The sequence below is a fragment of the Erinaceus europaeus genome, chromosome 2 (genome assembly GCF_950295315.1).
Source record: "Erinaceus europaeus chromosome 2, mEriEur2.1, whole genome shotgun sequence".
NCBI lineage: Eukaryota > Metazoa > Chordata > Mammalia > Eulipotyphla > Erinaceidae > Erinaceus > Erinaceus europaeus.
Window position 1 is genome coordinate 76,205,333 of NC_080163.1, and position 17,239 is coordinate 76,222,571.

At 43.6% G+C, this 17,239-nt stretch overlaps 1 long non-coding RNA gene and 1 pseudogene across 1 annotated transcript; both read right to left on the reverse strand.

Annotated features, from left to right (window-relative positions):
• Nucleotides 1–1,912: 1,912 nt before the first annotated feature.
• Nucleotides 1,913–1,986, reverse strand: LOC132537122 (small nucleolar RNA U3; annotated as a pseudogene).
• Nucleotides 1,987–11,205: 9,219 nt separating this feature from the next.
• LOC132536945 (uncharacterized) lies at nucleotides 11,206–15,614 on the reverse strand. Its single transcript, XR_009548472.1, has 3 exons — nucleotides 15,004–15,614; nucleotides 12,116–12,248; nucleotides 11,206–11,522 (listed from the first exon to the last, which is right to left on the reverse strand). It is a non-coding gene; the product is annotated as an uncharacterized LOC132536945 (long non-coding RNA).
• Between the last annotated feature and the right edge of the window lie 1,625 nt (nucleotides 15,615–17,239).

Below are 17,239 nucleotides of genomic sequence, written 5' to 3' on the forward strand. Positions count from 1 at the left end.
ATCCAGTATGGCTGATTTATTTATAAAACAGGGAAATTAGGAGACAGACACACAGGAGGAAGGCCATGTGAGGATACAGAAGACTGGTGACCATCGATAGGCCAAGAAAAGAAGCCTCAGAAGAAACCATTCCTACTGGATTCCAGAGCTGTGAGGTAATATATTTCTGCTATTGAGGGCAATCAGTCTACAGTTCTTCACTGTGGCAGCCCTGGAAAGTCAAGACAATTCCTCAGTTACTGGGTGGCCACTGTTTTCTAGACCACTTACAGGATGTTTGTTCTACCTTGAGTTATCTTCAGAAACAGGTCCTATCCAACAGGTGCCCAGGGAGGCCAGGGATCTGTAGCTGTTTGTAATCCTCCCTCCCCCAAACCAGTGGTATATTTCAGCTATGTGTGGCATATGTCTCTGTGAACTATCTTTCTTTCTTTTACCTTAAAATAGCTACCTCTTCCTCCTCTCAAAATAGCAACCAAGACAGCAGGTAGGAGTTAAGTAGACAAATAACAACTCTCCTCCTGAGTGCACTGACTGCAAGGGGATGGCAGGTACTTCACCTCACACACAACTTAACGCAGGCAATTAACTTTCCTCTCCAGAATCATCACAGCGAAGTACAAGATGCCTCCCTCTGACTGCCCTGTGATCCTCCCACCATCCTCTTATCAATTTATTTCTCAGGGAGTTAATGGTCTTCCAAAGTGAGAAGTAAGTGAAGATGTATCAACAAGTGAGAAACCCCAGGCTGGAGGGGTAAGAAAATCAACCTCTGAATTTGCATGCATTTAATTTAAGAACATCCTGTCATGAGTGAATATGAGTCAGTACTCACAGGAAGAGGGGAGAAGAAAGCCCCTTTGAATTGCTAGGGGTGCCGGAGAAGGGTGTTTTACCAAAATGAGGCCAGGTACAGAGAAAGAGGTGAAAAAAATCAGTGTTTTGAAGAAAAAAAAATAGAAAGTATAAATGTGTGTGTCAGACACACACAACCGTCTGGACTGTACAGTCATAAGGAATTTCATACAGGAAAATGTCTTCCCAGAGATGCCCAATAAGGAAGATGAAAGCCCATCTCCAGCAGTTTTCTTGATTTTTTTGTCAGTTATAAAGCACGGGAACAGGAGTCCTCATAAATAAGATCTCTATTTTTAGCATTCTGCAGCTGAATAGTCTTCAAACTTGATAAATTCCAAATTGAAATGGTGACCACTTTTAGAAACTACTTCTGTGTTTTCCCAAGCAAAAGGCTATGAAGATACTGCAAAAAATACATAGTCTAAATTCATCTTTCCCCTTAGACCTAGAGCAAATTGCCTCCCCCCCCAAATCTGCTTTACAACCATATCTACTAAAATGTGTAAAATAATGAATGGCATGCTTTGCTAACTTCCTTTTTATTCACATTCATATAAAGTAGCAGAAATAGTCTCTGTCTGATCTAATACTCTAGAAGAGAATACGAGCTGACCAACACTTCATTACAAACATGAAAAATATCCCTCCTTGAAAGGAAAACATACATATATATATATTGTTTATGCCTCAGGCCAGGAAGTACACTCTTTAGCTTGGGTTCTGCTCTGAACAGCCATCTATACACATATGCACATTTTAGTGACTGCCTTTGTGAGCAGAAACAGCTACTGTTGTCAGAGGTTCTCACAAAGCACATGAGAGGTTTAAATCAGCTTGTTTAGGGCTGGCTAGAAAGTGCCGAGAGCTCTTGATGATAATTCTGAGGAAGCCCAAAAGCAGATGGCCAATGTGGGCTGTCAGAGGCAGAGGATTTTGAATAAGTCTCTCCAGAAAGAGTTGTGGCCCTTAGGGCTGTGGCAGCAAACATCAGAACCACAGAAAACAAACAGGAAATGGTAGTCAGAGGAGTCAGCAATAGCAATGATGTGGGGAAGCAGGTGATTTCTCAAGATGTTTGAAAGAATATAAGGAACATACTACAGAAATGATCCCTGAAAGTATACCCCCCCAACACTTCATCTGCACTATTACAGCCTTTAGGCCCATGATTGTTCAACAGTTTGTTTGACTTTGTATGTTAACTCTCTTTTCAGCCACCAGGTTCCAGATGCTAGCAGGATGCCAACCAGACTTTCCTGGACAGACAACCCCACCAATGTGCCTTGGAGCTCTGCTTACCCAGAGCCCTGCCCCCACTAGGGAAAGAGAGAGACAGGCTGGGATTATGGATCGACCTGTCAACGCCCATGTTCAGCGGGGAAGCAATTACAGAAGCCAGACCTTCAACCTTCTGCATCCCACAATGATCTTGGGTCCATACTCCCAGAGGGTTAAAGAATAGAAAAATTATCAGAGGAGGGGGTGGGATATGGAGTTCTGGTGGTGGGAATTATGTGAAGTTGTACCCCTCTTACCCTATGGTTTTGTCAATGTTCCTTTTTATAAATAAAAAAAGATTTTAAATTACATTTGTATAATCTGAAAAAAAAAAAAGAATGTAAGGAACACAAGTGGAATAGACAGACTGGTGGGTGCAGAGGAGGGAGACACTATATGGCTCTTGGCATCTTTTCCAAGCATGTCCCAGTAATTTATAAGTTAACAGATCTCCTTTCAAGTCAGTGCAGTTCTGGTCTGAGGATTGCAGAAGTTCAAGTTTCAAGAACTTGGGCTGTACAGATAGCACTGTGGTTATTCAAAAGACTTTCATCCCTGAGACTCTGAGGTCCGAGGTACAATCCCCTGCACCACCATAAGGAAGAACTGAGCAGTGCTCTAACACAAAACAAAACAAAACAACAGATCTGACAGTGTTGTGTGGCAGATGATGTGCAAAGGATTTGTGATGTTAATTTGCAGTAATGTCCAGTTACTTCACTCTGCTACAACAAATAAGAACAACTAATTGGAAGTATTAACTTGCTATGGTTTGAAGGTTTGTATCACCTCAAAATTTGTCTGTTGAAAACTAATTCTCCAGTGTGATAGTATTAAGAGGCAGGACTCTAGGAGGTAATTAGTTTTGAGAGTGGAGGGTTCATGAATTAATTGGTCCCCTTAAAAGAGATTTCCAAACAGCAGTCTTTCTGCCATGGAAGTTTATGGTGAGAAGATGACAGGAGGTAAACTAACACCAGGTAACCAGTCTTTTAGCACCTTGATCACAGACTTGCCAGTTTCTGGATCTGTGATAAGTAAATACTTATTGTTTATAGTTTTTGATACTATTATAGTAGTATCAAAACATATTATAAACAACTTGTGAAACATATTAGCTATAGAAAAATAGACTCTCTTCCTTGGACTGATGACCCCACCAATGTGTACTGGAGCCCCGCTTCTCCAGAGACCCACCCTACTAGGGAAAGAGAGAGGCAGATTGGGAGTATGGATCGACCAGACAATGCCCATGTTCAGCAAGGAAACAATTACAGAAGCCAGACCTTCTACCTTCTGCAACCCACAACGACCCTGGGTTCATACACCCAGAGGGATAGAGAATGGGAAAGCTTTCAGGGGAGGGGATAGGATACGCAGATCGGGTGGTGGGAATTGTGTGGAGTTGCACCCCTCCTACCCTATGGTTTTGTTAATGTCTCCTTTCTCAAATAAATAAATAAAAGAAAAAGAAAAATAGACTGAATATTTTAGAAGGATGAAATAGGATGTCCCTCAGAAAGTTAAATACAGGGGCCAGGCAGTGGCACACCTGGTTAAGTGCTCACCTTACAGAGCACAAGAGGGAAAGCTTCACAAGTGGTGAAGCAGTGCTGCAGGTGTCTCTCTGCCTCTCTCCCTCTCTATCACCCCAATTCCCTCTCAATTTCTGGCTGTCTCTATCCAATAAGTAAATAGATAATAAAAAAAATTAATTTTCACATAATACTGGGGGAGAGACAAGCACTATGCAGGAAATAGTAAGGAACAGCTGAGCAAAAGACTGTAAAGACTGGAGTAAACTAGAAAAGAGAAGAATCATCTTTCCTGATGAGTGATTACCAGTGAGATATCTCCTGTGCTGGGGTGAATGAGAGGTGGCATTGAGATGTGCCAATGAGATTGGGAGGAATGCAGCAGTCAGAACAGTGGGCAGCAGTAGAGAGGACCCAGGAGATTTCAAGTAACACTGACTGCTGGGCAAACACCTGGGCTGACAGCTGGGCCCGCTGAGGAGTCTGACCTGTTGATACGAAAAACAACCTGTATTTTTCCAGTTCACTTGGAATTCTGCCAATAGCACCTCCATTAAAAGAATAGCATGTAAGTCAGAGCTTACCCATTGATACCCTTCTCTCTTGAAACAAATCCTCTAAGTGAAAGGGAATATTTATTGAATAATATTCTCAATGATTGGTCTAGATATTAGTGACAAGTGAAAGTCAAAACTTGCCCAAGTTCCCCAGCAGCTAAATGGCTGAGCTAGCATCAAAACCCACATTTATCTAGTTCCAAAGTGTCGTTTTTCAGTGCACACAAGAAATTCAGGTATGGAGAGAATTCAGCTCAAACACAAGATGAGAGCCTTTGCCTTTCAGAAGACAAAATAGCTCTGACTGTTGAGTTACTTGCTGGAAAGGTTCAAGGAAGTGACGTAGAGGACAAAGGCCACTGACAGTCTAGGAGAAAAGATAGAGAAATCAATTAAACATAGAGCTGAACATCAATCATCATCAACCCTTGTGAGGGTCTCTTCAGGACCTAGCCATTACTATAAAGTAGCAATGGTAGGGACTGCTCCACTTTTTGAATGGAGTCTGGGCCATCCTATTCGGCCACTGTAAGCAGACTAGTACTGAAATGAGTGCAGCCTAGACTATTCCCAGCTGTGACCTTGCACTGATAGCTCAGAATTACAGGGAGTTGGAGGTTACACAGGCTCCTGTGCTAATTATGAATATACATGGGCCCTCAGTCAAAGTGATGTGGTAAACACTTAGTTGTATATATATATATATATATTTTTTCAAGTTTGGGAGCTACTTTCTGTCCTAGTCCAGCTTTCTAGCCCTATTTCAACTCTGACACCATCTTCTCAGACAATATTTTTGGTCCATTTCCATGTTAGCTATCAAGTTGAAACAAAAATTACTAAGTTGGTGTATTGCACCAAAGTAAAAGACTCTGGGGTTGGTGGGAGGGAGAGTACAGGTCCAATAAGGATGACAGAGGACCTAGTGTGGTTTGTATTGTTATGTGGAAAACAGAGAAGTGCTATGTATGTACAAACTATTGTATTTACTGTCGAATGTAAAACAGTAAAATCCCCCAATAAAGAGATTTAAAAAAATTACTAAAGTCATGGGTCCCTAAGAGCATCCCTAAAATAGACTTCCTAGCTTCTTTCCACTCTAAAATCCTTATTCTCATCTGCACTATTTCTGTTTATCTCTGGTTCCTATTTATTAGACATTTTGTCCTTCCTCATATCTTACTGCCTTTCAGACACCAAATTGCAGGTGTTGCTATGGTTCCATCCAGAACTCCCTAGGCAGATGACCTCACCAATACGTCCTGTAACATCCCCATTAAGGAAAGACAGAAATGGGCTGGGGGTATAAATTGACCTGCCAATGTCCATGTCCAGCAGAGAAGGAATTACAGATGACAGAACTCCAACCTTCTGAACCCCTAAAAGAATTTTGATCCATACTCCCAGAAGGGGAAGAATGTTAAAGGAAGATGACTAGAGGACTCTGAACATCAATTTCATAGTGCCCTGATAAGAGGAAAAAATAAAATAAAAAATAAAGAAAAAAAGGACACACAGAATAATGGGTATGACTTAGAAAGTCAGGAACATCGAAAAAAATGATATATATATAGTAGTCAACTCATACCTGTGAACTTGGGAGAACTACTGCAGTTTCCAATGGAGGGAATGCGAACACAGGCTCTGGTGGTGGGAAGAGTGTGAAATCATACCCTTGTTTCTTATAATTTTATAAAGCAAAGTAGATCACTAATAAAAATAATAAACATGGAGTTGACTGGTGCCTATTAATTGACTTCTAATAAGTAGGATAAAAATCAGGGTGTGGGGTGTGATTAAGTACTGTTTCAGTATTTCCTTAGGTATTTCCCTCAGTGAGTGGATTTTTAAACTGATTCTAGCTGAAAAGGTAGAGAGATAATTCTTTTCTAGAAAATATTAGGTTGTCAAAAAAGTCATGGCTCCTGGAACCTTAGGTTGGGGTGCACTTTCCTGCATGATTCTCTCAATTCATATCAAATAATATTGGATCTGCCGATCACATAATCTACATGAGTGCCACCTCAGCATGTTTCACTTCAGACTGTGTCCAGAGACTTCAGGTGTGGAATGACAACTCTTCAGTTTCATTACTAGGGTGAGACCTTTCCTTTCATAGTATTCTCTAATCCCATTCCAGGTGGTTCACTTCCTAACAAAGTCCCAAAACCTAGATATAGACCAGGTCCCGTGAGATAGAGCATATGTTCACAGGTATCCATAAACTAGGGCAAAATATATACCTGAAAGCAAAAGTACACAATAGTCTGCAGTGAATACCCCTCAACACTTCATCTGCACTATTCCAGCCTTTAGGTCCATAATTGTTCAACAATTTGTTTGGCTTTGTATGTTAACTCTCTTTTCAGCCACCAGGTTCCAAATGCCAGCATGATGCCAACCAGACTTCCTTGGACAGACGACCCCACCAATGTGTCCTGGAGCTCCGTTTCCCCAGAGATCCACCCTACTAGGGAAAGAGAGAGGCATACTGGAAGCATGGACCGACCAGTCAACGCCCATGTTCAGTGGGGAAGCAATTACAGAAGCCAGACCTTTCACCTTCTGCAACACACAATGACCCTGGGTCCATGCTCCCAGAGGGTAAAGAATGGGAAAGCTATCAGGGGAGGGAATAGGATATGGAGATTGGGTGGTGGGAATTGTGTGGAGTTGTACCCCTCCTATCCTACGGTTTTGTTAATGTCTCCTTTTTTAAAGAAAGAAAGAAAGAAAGAAAGAAAGAAAGAAAGAAAGAAAGAAAGAAAGAAAGAAAGGAAGAAAGAGAAAGAAAATATGACATCTCAAAGAAAAAAAAAGTCATGGCATATTTTTTCTATACAAAAATGTCATGAAATTTCAGAAACCCAGTAATAGGGCACATTTAACTATATTCTTTCCTTTCTTTTTTCCCTCTCTTCTTTCTTTTTAAAAAATTTTTATTAGCTTTATTTATTGGATAGACACAGCCAGAAATTGAGAGGTAGGGGGAGGTAGAGAGGGAGAGAGACAGAGAGACACCTGCAGCACAGCTTCACCATTTGCAAAGCTTTCCTCCTGCAGGTGGGGATGAGGGACTCGAACCTAGGTCCCTGAGCACTGTAACATGTGCAGTCAACCAAGTACACCACCACCAGGTCCCCTCTTCGTTCTTTTTGCCATTAAGGTTATTACCTGCTTGACTGTTTCCAGTTGCCATTTCTCCTCCTCCTTTTCTTCTTCTTTTATAGAGGGAAGTTAACAGCGAGAGAGAGACAGAGACAGAGACAGACTTGCAGCTGCTTGTGAAGCTTCCCCAACTCCCCTGCAGGTGGGGGTGTGGAGGAGGGGTTGATTCTCATGAATGATAATGTCTGTGCTTTACTGGATGTGACATTCCAGCTCCATCTTACTGCATTTCTTTTGCATGTTGATTCTGTGTATCAAAAATATCATTTTTTAAAACACAATCTGAAGGCCAGGAGATGGCTCACCCATGCCTAAGGACTCAGACTTGAGCTCACAGCACCACACACAGAAGAAACTTCATAATCAGGGAGCAGTGTCTCTCATTCTTTATTTCTCCTTCTCCTTCTTCTCCCTCTTCTTTTCCTTCTCCTTCTTCCTCCAGGGTTATTGTTGGGGCTCAGTGCCTGCACTACGAATCCATTGCTCCTGGAGGCTATTTTTTCCCTTTTGTTGCCCTTGTGATCATTATTATTGTTGCTACTGCTGTCGTTGTTGTTGGATAGTACAGAGAGAAATGGAGAGAGGAGGGGAAGACAGAGAGGGGAAGAGAAAGACAGACACCTGCAGACCTGCTTCACTGCTTGCAAAGCAACCCCCTTCTGGTGGGAAGCTGGGCAGCTCAAACCGGGATCTTTATGCCAATCCTTGTGCATGCACTATGCATGCTTAACCTCCTCTCTATTTCTTATCTCTTTCTCTTTCCCTCCTCCCTCCCCCTCTATCTGATTATGAAAGGAAAAAGAGTCTGCCAGAACTGAAGATGGCAGACAGCCCACTGAGAAGCCTAAAGGAAAAACCTTCTCTATATCATACATACATAGATAAATAAATAAAAATTTAGAGTCAGAGGAATAGGGAAAGTGAAAGAGATCACAGCACCAGAGCTCCTTTCAATGTGGTGGCGACCAGGCTCAAACCTGAGTTGTGTTTATGGCAAAGCAGCACACTATCCAAGTGAGCTAATTTGTCAACCCTAAATAAATAAATTTAAAAAAAAATGTAGGTGCTGTAGGTATACAGTGGACTACAGGGTTTTTGAAACCTCTGGTCAACTGAATAAGACCTGCTCAACCAAAGTTCAAGGTCAGTCTCTGATACCTTTCTTTATACTGCTCAGTACATGTGGTTACAGTATGGTTATGAGTGAGTCAGAAAATGCCAGCCCAAATGTGCCAGCTTGGAATAAAGATTATTGTGATCTTAGGACAGTTAAAACAGACTCCCTAAGGTAGACTCTCCAAAGGTAGAAATCTCTGCTTCCTTCCTATTTGCCTAAAGTTATTTGTATAAATGTCCCTGGGGTACTGTCTCCCAATACCAAAAAAATGAAAGCAATCTTTATCATTAAGACTAAAACGGGGGAGTCCGCGGTAGCGCAGTGGGTTGGGCGCAGGTGGCAAAGCACAAGGACCGCCTGAAGGATCCCGGTTCGAGCCCCCGGCTTCCCACCTGCAGGGGAATCGCTTCACAAGCGGTGAAGCAGGTCTGCAGGTGTCTTTCTCTCCTCCTCCCTGTCTTCCCCTCCTCTCTCAATTTCTCTCTGTCCTGTCCAACAACAACGACATCAATCATAACTACAACAATAAAACGAGGGCAACAAAAGGGAATAAATAATAAATAAAAAATATTTTTAAAAAAAGACTAAAATGGGGGAGTCGGGTGTTAGTGCAGTGGGTTAAGCGCACATGGCACAAAGCGCAAAGACCAGAGTAAGGATCCCGGTTTGAGCCCCTGGCTCCCCACCTGCAGGGGAGTCACTTCACAAGTGGTGAAGCAGGTCTGCAGGTGTCTATCTTTCTCTTCCCCTCTCTGTCTTTCCCTCCTCTCTCTATTTCTCTCTGTCCTATCCAACAACGACGACATCAATAACAACAATAATAACTACACCAATAAAACAACAAGGACAACAAAAGGGAATAAATATTTTTTAAAAAGACTAAATGGACCATTGTGAGTGTGCATAAACAAACCTTACTTCATAACCTTAATCTGCATCGACACAATCCCATATATTCCTAGTTACTTTCTCATTTACTTTATTAACCCTCAAAGCCTAATTTCATTTTCCTTCGATTAGTCACTTCTCTACAACCTATTGATCTTTTAAAATAAATTGGTTAATCCCCTGTTTCTAACCTTTTTTTCTCCGGGGGGGGGGGGGGGTTCATTTTATTTGCTATAAAGTCTCCTTTTCATATAAATGATATCATCATAAATGAAAATTATCTACTTTTTATTCTGCTGACCTGTTATTTTGTCAGTTTAATTTGCAGGTTCCAGGTAAAAAATTTCCTCCCCTACAGTTATGATGAAAATTAACCAGCCATTATATACACACTAAAAACAAAACAAAACAAAGCAAAACAAACAAACAAACAAACAAAAAACATGAAATGGAACAGAAGAATAGGTTACTCAGTAGCCTGAGAGGTAGTAGAGCTCTGGACTTGTAAATATGAGGTCTAGAGTTTTATCCTCTGCATTTCATGTGCCACAGTGATTCTGTGGTTCTTTCCGTTTTTCTTTCTTGTGAAACATACAAAACATCTTTTTTGATGTTGTTGGTAAAGAATAGCCCAAACATCTCAGAGGTAGGACATACCTTTCCCCCACTTACTATGCAAGGGGGACTGAGGGACTGGAAAGAAACCATCTTCTGGGTTCTTCAAGTTTGGAGAAACAGTCCAACAAGCTGAATGACAGTTAGTGAGAGAGAGAGAGAGAGAAAGTTATTGATAAAATGTGTGCCTCCTGAACACATGGGAGAGACCCAAGGATTCTGAGCAATTCATCTCATATTCAGACATTCATCTGAAAGCTTTCCAACTCAGAGGACTTAGGGAAGAAGAAAAGATATATCAGTTAAGAAAGGATGCAAATTCCACCTTCACCAGGAAGAAGGGGAGGTTTAGTTAATAAGAAAAGTTACCAAGAAATGGTGTGTGTGTGGGGGGGGAGAGATAGAACATAGCATAATGGTAATGCAAACAGACTCTCATGCCTGAGGCTTTGAAGTCCCAGGTTCAATCTCCCACACCATCATAAACTACAGTTGAGCAGTTCTCTCTCTCTCTCTCTCTCTCTATATATATATATATATATTTTTTAAAGGTACAGTAGGATCAGGTAAGTGTATAACCCACCCTCTTTACATACTCCTCTCTAGGGCGGATTTTTCTTTCAAAGGCAATCTCTATTCTGACTCCAGGACCCCTTCTCTAGTGTTCAATCTTCAGTCAGAGACATTGTTGGGAAGAGGGTGACAGATTTTGGGTCCACTACATATGGTTTTATAGGTTTATATTTAGAATCCAGTCCAGAGTAAATGTGGGGACATTAGGAATGACCCAGGGCTGTGGGACCTAATAGGTATCATAAAAGGGATCTTCTGGGACATTATTTTTTCTATCGCCAATAAAGAAACAATGTTCAGGGCCAGGCAGTGGCATGCTTGGTTAATCACACACATTACAGTGCACAAAGACAAAGGTTCAAGCCCCTGGTCCCTATCTGCAGGGGGAAAGTTTCATGAGTGGTAAAGCAGGGCTACAGGCGTCTCTTGGTCTCTCTCCCTCTCTATTTCTCTCTGTCACTATCTAATAATAAATAAAAATATTAAAAAAGAAACAATGCTCCAATGTCCCAGATTTTTTGTGACATTTTTAACTTTTTTAAAAAAAAACTACTTTCAATATATAGACAAGTAGAAGGTCTACAAGATAACTCACCTGCATAGTGTGTCTGTTTTGTTATGCACTTGACCCAGGTGTGAGTCTGACCAACACCCCATTGGAGATTTCAGTGTTGTGCTGTCTTTCCCTCTTCCTCCCCCCATCTGAAAAAGTCCAGTCAGTCCAGAGCAGTGAATCTGATGACAACAAGCTAAAGAAGATTTAGAAAACACACAAATGTGATTTGATTGCTTCTTGGTGATACTTTTAAAATATAAATCATCTTACAAATCCAAAACTCTTTTCTGAGTGTGTACTACAATGCCACTATGCAGTCTGGATGTTATGTTCACTTTCTGGATCCTGAGAAAGGTAATTTAGACATTTTTGTTACCCTAAAAAACAAAACAAAAAAAGAGAGTAATTATGATATTATTTTCCCTACTATACAAACAAAGTGGAGGTACAGGACAACAAACTGGTTTAGGATGGTAATAAAGGTTAGAGTCCCCACACCCAGATCACCTCCCATCTAGGTCGGCTCAGTGTCCCTGGCACAGATTTTCTACAAGCCTTTGCATCACCCTAGCTCCCATGTAGTTTCAGACCAATCGCTCATCTATTTTTAGCAGACAAACCCACTGGGAAAGAAAGCCAGCTGTTAACAAATGAAAGGCGAAGATACAGGGCACAAGGACAGAATGAATGTCAGAGGTGGGATGGAAGTCAAAAAGGGGTCTTTTTGCAAAGTTAAAGATAATATTTAAGTAGGTGAAGTGTATTTTATTCACCATAGCCTTTTCCTTTCATTTCCCTAATCCCACAACACAATTCAATCCTTCCCTTGCTTTAAATCCCCATGGCATTCTGTTTGTTTTTCCCTACTGACATTTATTAAATCCTAGAGTAACAATCACAATTACTCACTAACTAGGACCACAAAATGCTTTAAAGGCATAATCAGTTCCAACAAATTTGTTTCTCCTACCAAATGTATCTCGTTTGTTGAATAAATGAGTAAGGAAATATTTCATCACTTGAGTGGAACAACAACAAAAGTTGAGCTTACTTTCATTTTCCATTTGGAGCAGTATTTGTTTCCAAAATTTGATTCTGAAAATCTGGAAGAGGAGTATTATGAAGATGACTGGGATATTAGCATTTAACTAAACATACAAAGAAATATTATGAACTTTCCTCTCCAAGAGCAAATTCTAATCAGGATGGGTCAGAGACTGTTCTCTGCACTGCATCATTTTCCTGTGCCTACCTTTAGGGAGGGAGCTGAAATAGCTGTTTCAGTTTACAGTTGGGCCCGAAAGAACATGCTTTCACTCAGAATCACAAAAGTTTCTAGACCTGAGATACTATCCCCTCATTTGGAGATGAAGAAACAGATCCAGAGAGACTGATGTCATTCATGATCACTAAGTGAGATAGTGGCTCAGAATCAAAATTGAGTAATTTTCAAATCAAGTAGAGCATGAAGCAAGATATTAAAGTTGTTCTGCAGAAAGCGTGGGTAAGAAATGTAGCATTGGGGGCCAGATGGTGGCACACCTGGCAAACCTGGTAAAGCGCACACACTACAATGCTCAGGAATCCAGGTTCAAAGCCCTTGGTCCCCACACGTGGGGGGGGATCTTCAGGAGTGGTGAAGTAGAGCTACAGGTATCTCTCAGTCTCTCTCCCTATCTACCTTCCTCTCGCCTCTCAATTTCTCTTTCTCTATCCAATAATAAATACATAAAATTAAACATATATGTATGTACATATAAAGAAATGTACATTTTACATCATTAGCAAGTGTTCCAGAAAAAGTAAGCAGAGACACGGGAGTCAGGCTAGAGAAGTCTTCAGGTTATATTTCTGGTGATGATGTGCAATATAAACACTGCTGGGGGCCAGGCAGTAGCACAGTGGGTTAAGTGCACAAGGACCAGCATAAGGATTCCATTTCAAGCCCCTGGCTCTCCACCTGCAGAGAGGTCACTTCACAAGCCGTGAAGCAGGTCTGCAGCTGTCTATCTTTCTTTCCTCTTCTAGGTCTTCCCCTCCTCTCTCCATTTCTCTGTCTTATCTAACAAGGGCAACAAAAATGGGGGTGGGGAATGGCTTCTAGGAGCAGTGGATTCATAGTGCAGGCACCGAGCCCCAGCAATAACTCTGGAAACAAAATAAATAAAAAACTAACAGAAAATAAAAAAAGATTGTCCATTGCCATTGAGTCTTGACTTGATGGACAAGGCTGTGCAGTGGAGAACAGCTATTTCTCTATTCCATGTGTGAACGTTGCCCAACCACACATGTAGAAACAGATTTTTCAGCTTTTACTATGTGCACTTTTAACCTTTCCAGCCCCTCTTTTCAGCTTTTAGGTGTATGAAATGATCTCCCATTTCTTTTAATTATTTGCATTCAAGGTGGGAAAGTCTCTCAATCTGCTGCTGGAATAAGTCTAGCCAATAGATCCCTGCAGGGAAGAGAAAGCTACAGGACCTCTCTTTCCATCAGCACCTTGATTAATTCCTTAATGATTTTTCAGATAAGTTTTATGCAGGCACTTTGGGACAGGTAGTGAGTCAGCCATTGGCATGAAAACCAGAATAGAAGCCTTAGCCTTCTCTGGGGATCCTGCTCTGGGCTTCAAATCCCCAGATCACACAACTTCCTAATTGGAAAGAAATGTTCTTAAACAAGATCAAGGGTTTTGCCAGGCCTGCCAGTGACTAATAAGGTCGTTCTAAGTAAGGTTTTGCTGATGAAAAAGAAGTTGGACCTATGTGTCACCGTGAATTCTGAAAGAATTTTCACCCCGAGGTTTACAGATGAGTATAGATAAACTATTTCTCTCTGGACCCACTGCAGCTCCTACAGATATGCTTCGTTAATAACATTATAACTTTCAAATACCATTCAAACAGTATTTTTCTTTCACATGCCTTTGTTTTGCTCCAAGACCCACTTCTTGGCAACTGTTTCTCCAGGCTTCTGTGTAAATGAGTTGCTTCCCTACCCCCACCCCAGCCTGCATTCTAATGGAGAGGTTTATTATCTCTCCACCCACATTAGGGAACCCTTACGTTGTATTCATCTGTGTACCAAAATGGTCCAGGCACAATATCAAGAAATGAAATTAAGAGCCCAGGGTTCTTATCTGGCAGTAGGAAAACAAGAACAACTTTAAATCTCCTGTCCGGATATTCACACACCTGCAGGCTAATTTTTGAAAATCAAGAAGACATTTTTTACGAGGAGGTGGGGAAGCCGCGGAAGAAGGAAGGAAAGAAGGAAGGAATATGTGGAACGAATGGAAGAGAGGAAGGGAGGAAGGAAGGGAGGAAGGAAGGAAGGAAGGAATCCCGCAGTGGGGAGACAGCATAATGGTTATGCAAAGAGATTCTAATTCCTGAGGCTCCTGAGTCCCAGGTTCAATCCCCCAGAGCTGAGCAGTGCTCGAGTTAAACAAACAAAAATCAGGCATTCGTGTTCGCATTTAAAACGGCCCCTGACTCAAATACATCAAAAGCAACTGCCTCCCCTCGCCCCTCCCCCGCCAAGCAAGGGGCGCGGAGACGCAGACTCTAACACGTGGCCACACTCCCAGGCGCCCGCCCACACCCCGCCGGGTGTGAATCGCCCGCGGGGTTTACGGGCCTCACCACCGCGGAGACAGTCAGGTGTAGAAAGCAAAGCCTTTGTTCTGTGGACAGCCCCCACCCCCTTTGGCTGTTATTTACTGGCCACGTGAGCGCCGGGCGCGGGTGCCCCGGACCCGGAGGCGGCCCAGGCGCCGCGGAGACAAAGGCTTCACTGGGGGCGACCGGTGCGCCCCTGGCGCGTCTCCCAGCTCCCGTGACTCGCGGGAAATCGTACCTGCCCCCAGCTGAGAGGAGCTTCCAAAAAGCCTTCAGTCACAGCGTTTGCCTGGATCCAGAGGAGTTCGGGCGGGAGGGCCCGACGGGGGAACCCTGTTTACTGAGTTAAGGGAGGCGCCCGATTGCGGGGGTGGGGGGTGGGGTGTCGGCATGTTCCTTGGAAAGCTCGTGCGCCCCGGGTGTGTCAGCAAGAATGAGCGTCTGCATAGCCTCGGGGCCACCTCCGCAACACGGAGGGGACAGAGACCTCGCGCTGGTGACACCATGACCGTTGACCTGCCATCCCGGAGGTCCTGCCATCTGATGGGCAGTTGTGGTCCCTCTTAGTATACGCCTCCGCTGCAATACTTAAGAGGGAGAGCCGGAAAGTCAGTAGTCAAAATAATATCTTGGGGGCCGGGCCGTGGCGCACACAGTTGCACATTATTACCAAGTGCAAGGACTCGGGTTGGACCCTCTGCCCCCTGCCTGCGGGGGGGTGGGTACACGATTCATGAATGGTGACTCAGGTCTGCAAGTGTCTCTTTCTCTCCCCTCTCACCTCCCTTCTCAAGTTCTATCTGTCCTATCCAAAAAAAAAAAAAAAAAAAAAAAAAATGGCCGCGGTGCATTCCATTAAGCCCCAACCCTGGTGGCAATAAAACAAAACAAATATAGCAATGCAATACTTTTCCAAAATTGTTACGGTTACATTATTTTATTATTATTACCATTATTATTATTTTACCAGACTGGCGCGCAGCTCTGGCATGAGAGAACCAGAGCATCACTGGTACAAGTGATGCCCGGAACCTAACTCAAGAACTGCATGCCCTTTTGAACCTGGGATCTTGGAGCCTCAAGGAAGAAATGTATTTGCATATCTCCAGCCCTCCAAATAATTTGAAGGAGTGGTATATATACATATTCCATGCAGAACGAAATACTAAACCCCAATTATAGACAGTGTCACACTAAGCCGTTTTTGGAGTCTTAGGGAAAAAGATCTTTTGGCGTCAGCCGCGCCCCCTGGCAGCCCACCCGGCCTCTATAGAGGTCCTGGGGATTTCAGGGCGCTGAGGAAGTTGATCGAGGGCCGAAGGCCACGGAAGTGGTGGCCCCTGCCGGGACAGGAAGTAGAGTGGTGGCCCTGGGGGTTGGAGGTAGGAGCTCAGGGGAATTGCTCAGTCGGGAACAAAGGAGGATGGAGTACCGGGCGGAACTGGGGCGGAAGGCGCCCCGCAGGCTCCGCGTCCGCGCGCAACCCGGGAGACTGGCCCCACCGCAGCTCCCGCGGGCGACCAGCGAGACCTGTGACCCCCCTCCACCCCCCACGTTGGGTGGTTAATACTCACTAACAAGATTTGGCAATATGTCGGGCAAATAAATTTGGCCTCTATCGAGTGCCCACCACAGAACAACCCCCAGCCTCCCCCAGCCAAATGAGGCCCCCGGGAAATTAAGTGCACAAGTAAAACCGCCTCCCGAGGTGGTGGTGGTGGGGGTTTGCTACCTGATCTGGAAAGAGGGATGCCAAAAATCCTGAGCCAGCCCCCAGAGCTTATTAGACTTTTTTTTTTTTTCTGCGTGAATTTCTCGGGGTCAAGCTTGGCACCAAATTGTGAGCGCCACTTGTCATTTCCTGAGAAAACAATTCACACGTGCGCAAGATGAGGTGAGGACTACCTCCTCCCCAAAGCCAAAAACGGCGCTTTTTCTCCCACTGGGGTGAAATAAACAGCTTTAGGAAGAAGCGTGGACGGGAGCAACACCCCTGCCTTCCTCCACAGGAACAACATTCCTGCAATAAATGCCTCCCTCGGGGTCGTAAAGCAACAAACTCCACACCTCTCTCTGCTTATTACTGGACTTGGGGCGGGAGGGGCTTTCTCTTTCATCTTTCCAGTTAGGAGGGGTGCCTTCGTTCCTCGGGAAACTATAAAAGTGGTTTAATGGCATAAGATCAAAATCGATCACGCTAGTGCATAAGCTTGACTTCTGAGGAATTCGCGTTAACAAAACAAACAAACAAAAACTTGGCCGGATGGGTCGAGTTTGCTCAGGCAGGGCTTCACCGCTGGCTATTAGATTAAAAGACAAAACGCCGCGGAGCTGCAAAGTGGCGACGCCGTGGCGGAAAGCGCGCGGCACAAGCCCGGCGTCGGCGGACCAACAGGGAGGAGCGCCCAGGGCGGCGCTCCATTCACAAAGTCCGGACCCGCGACTTCGCAAGCTGGTCGGAGGCCGCCTCCCTC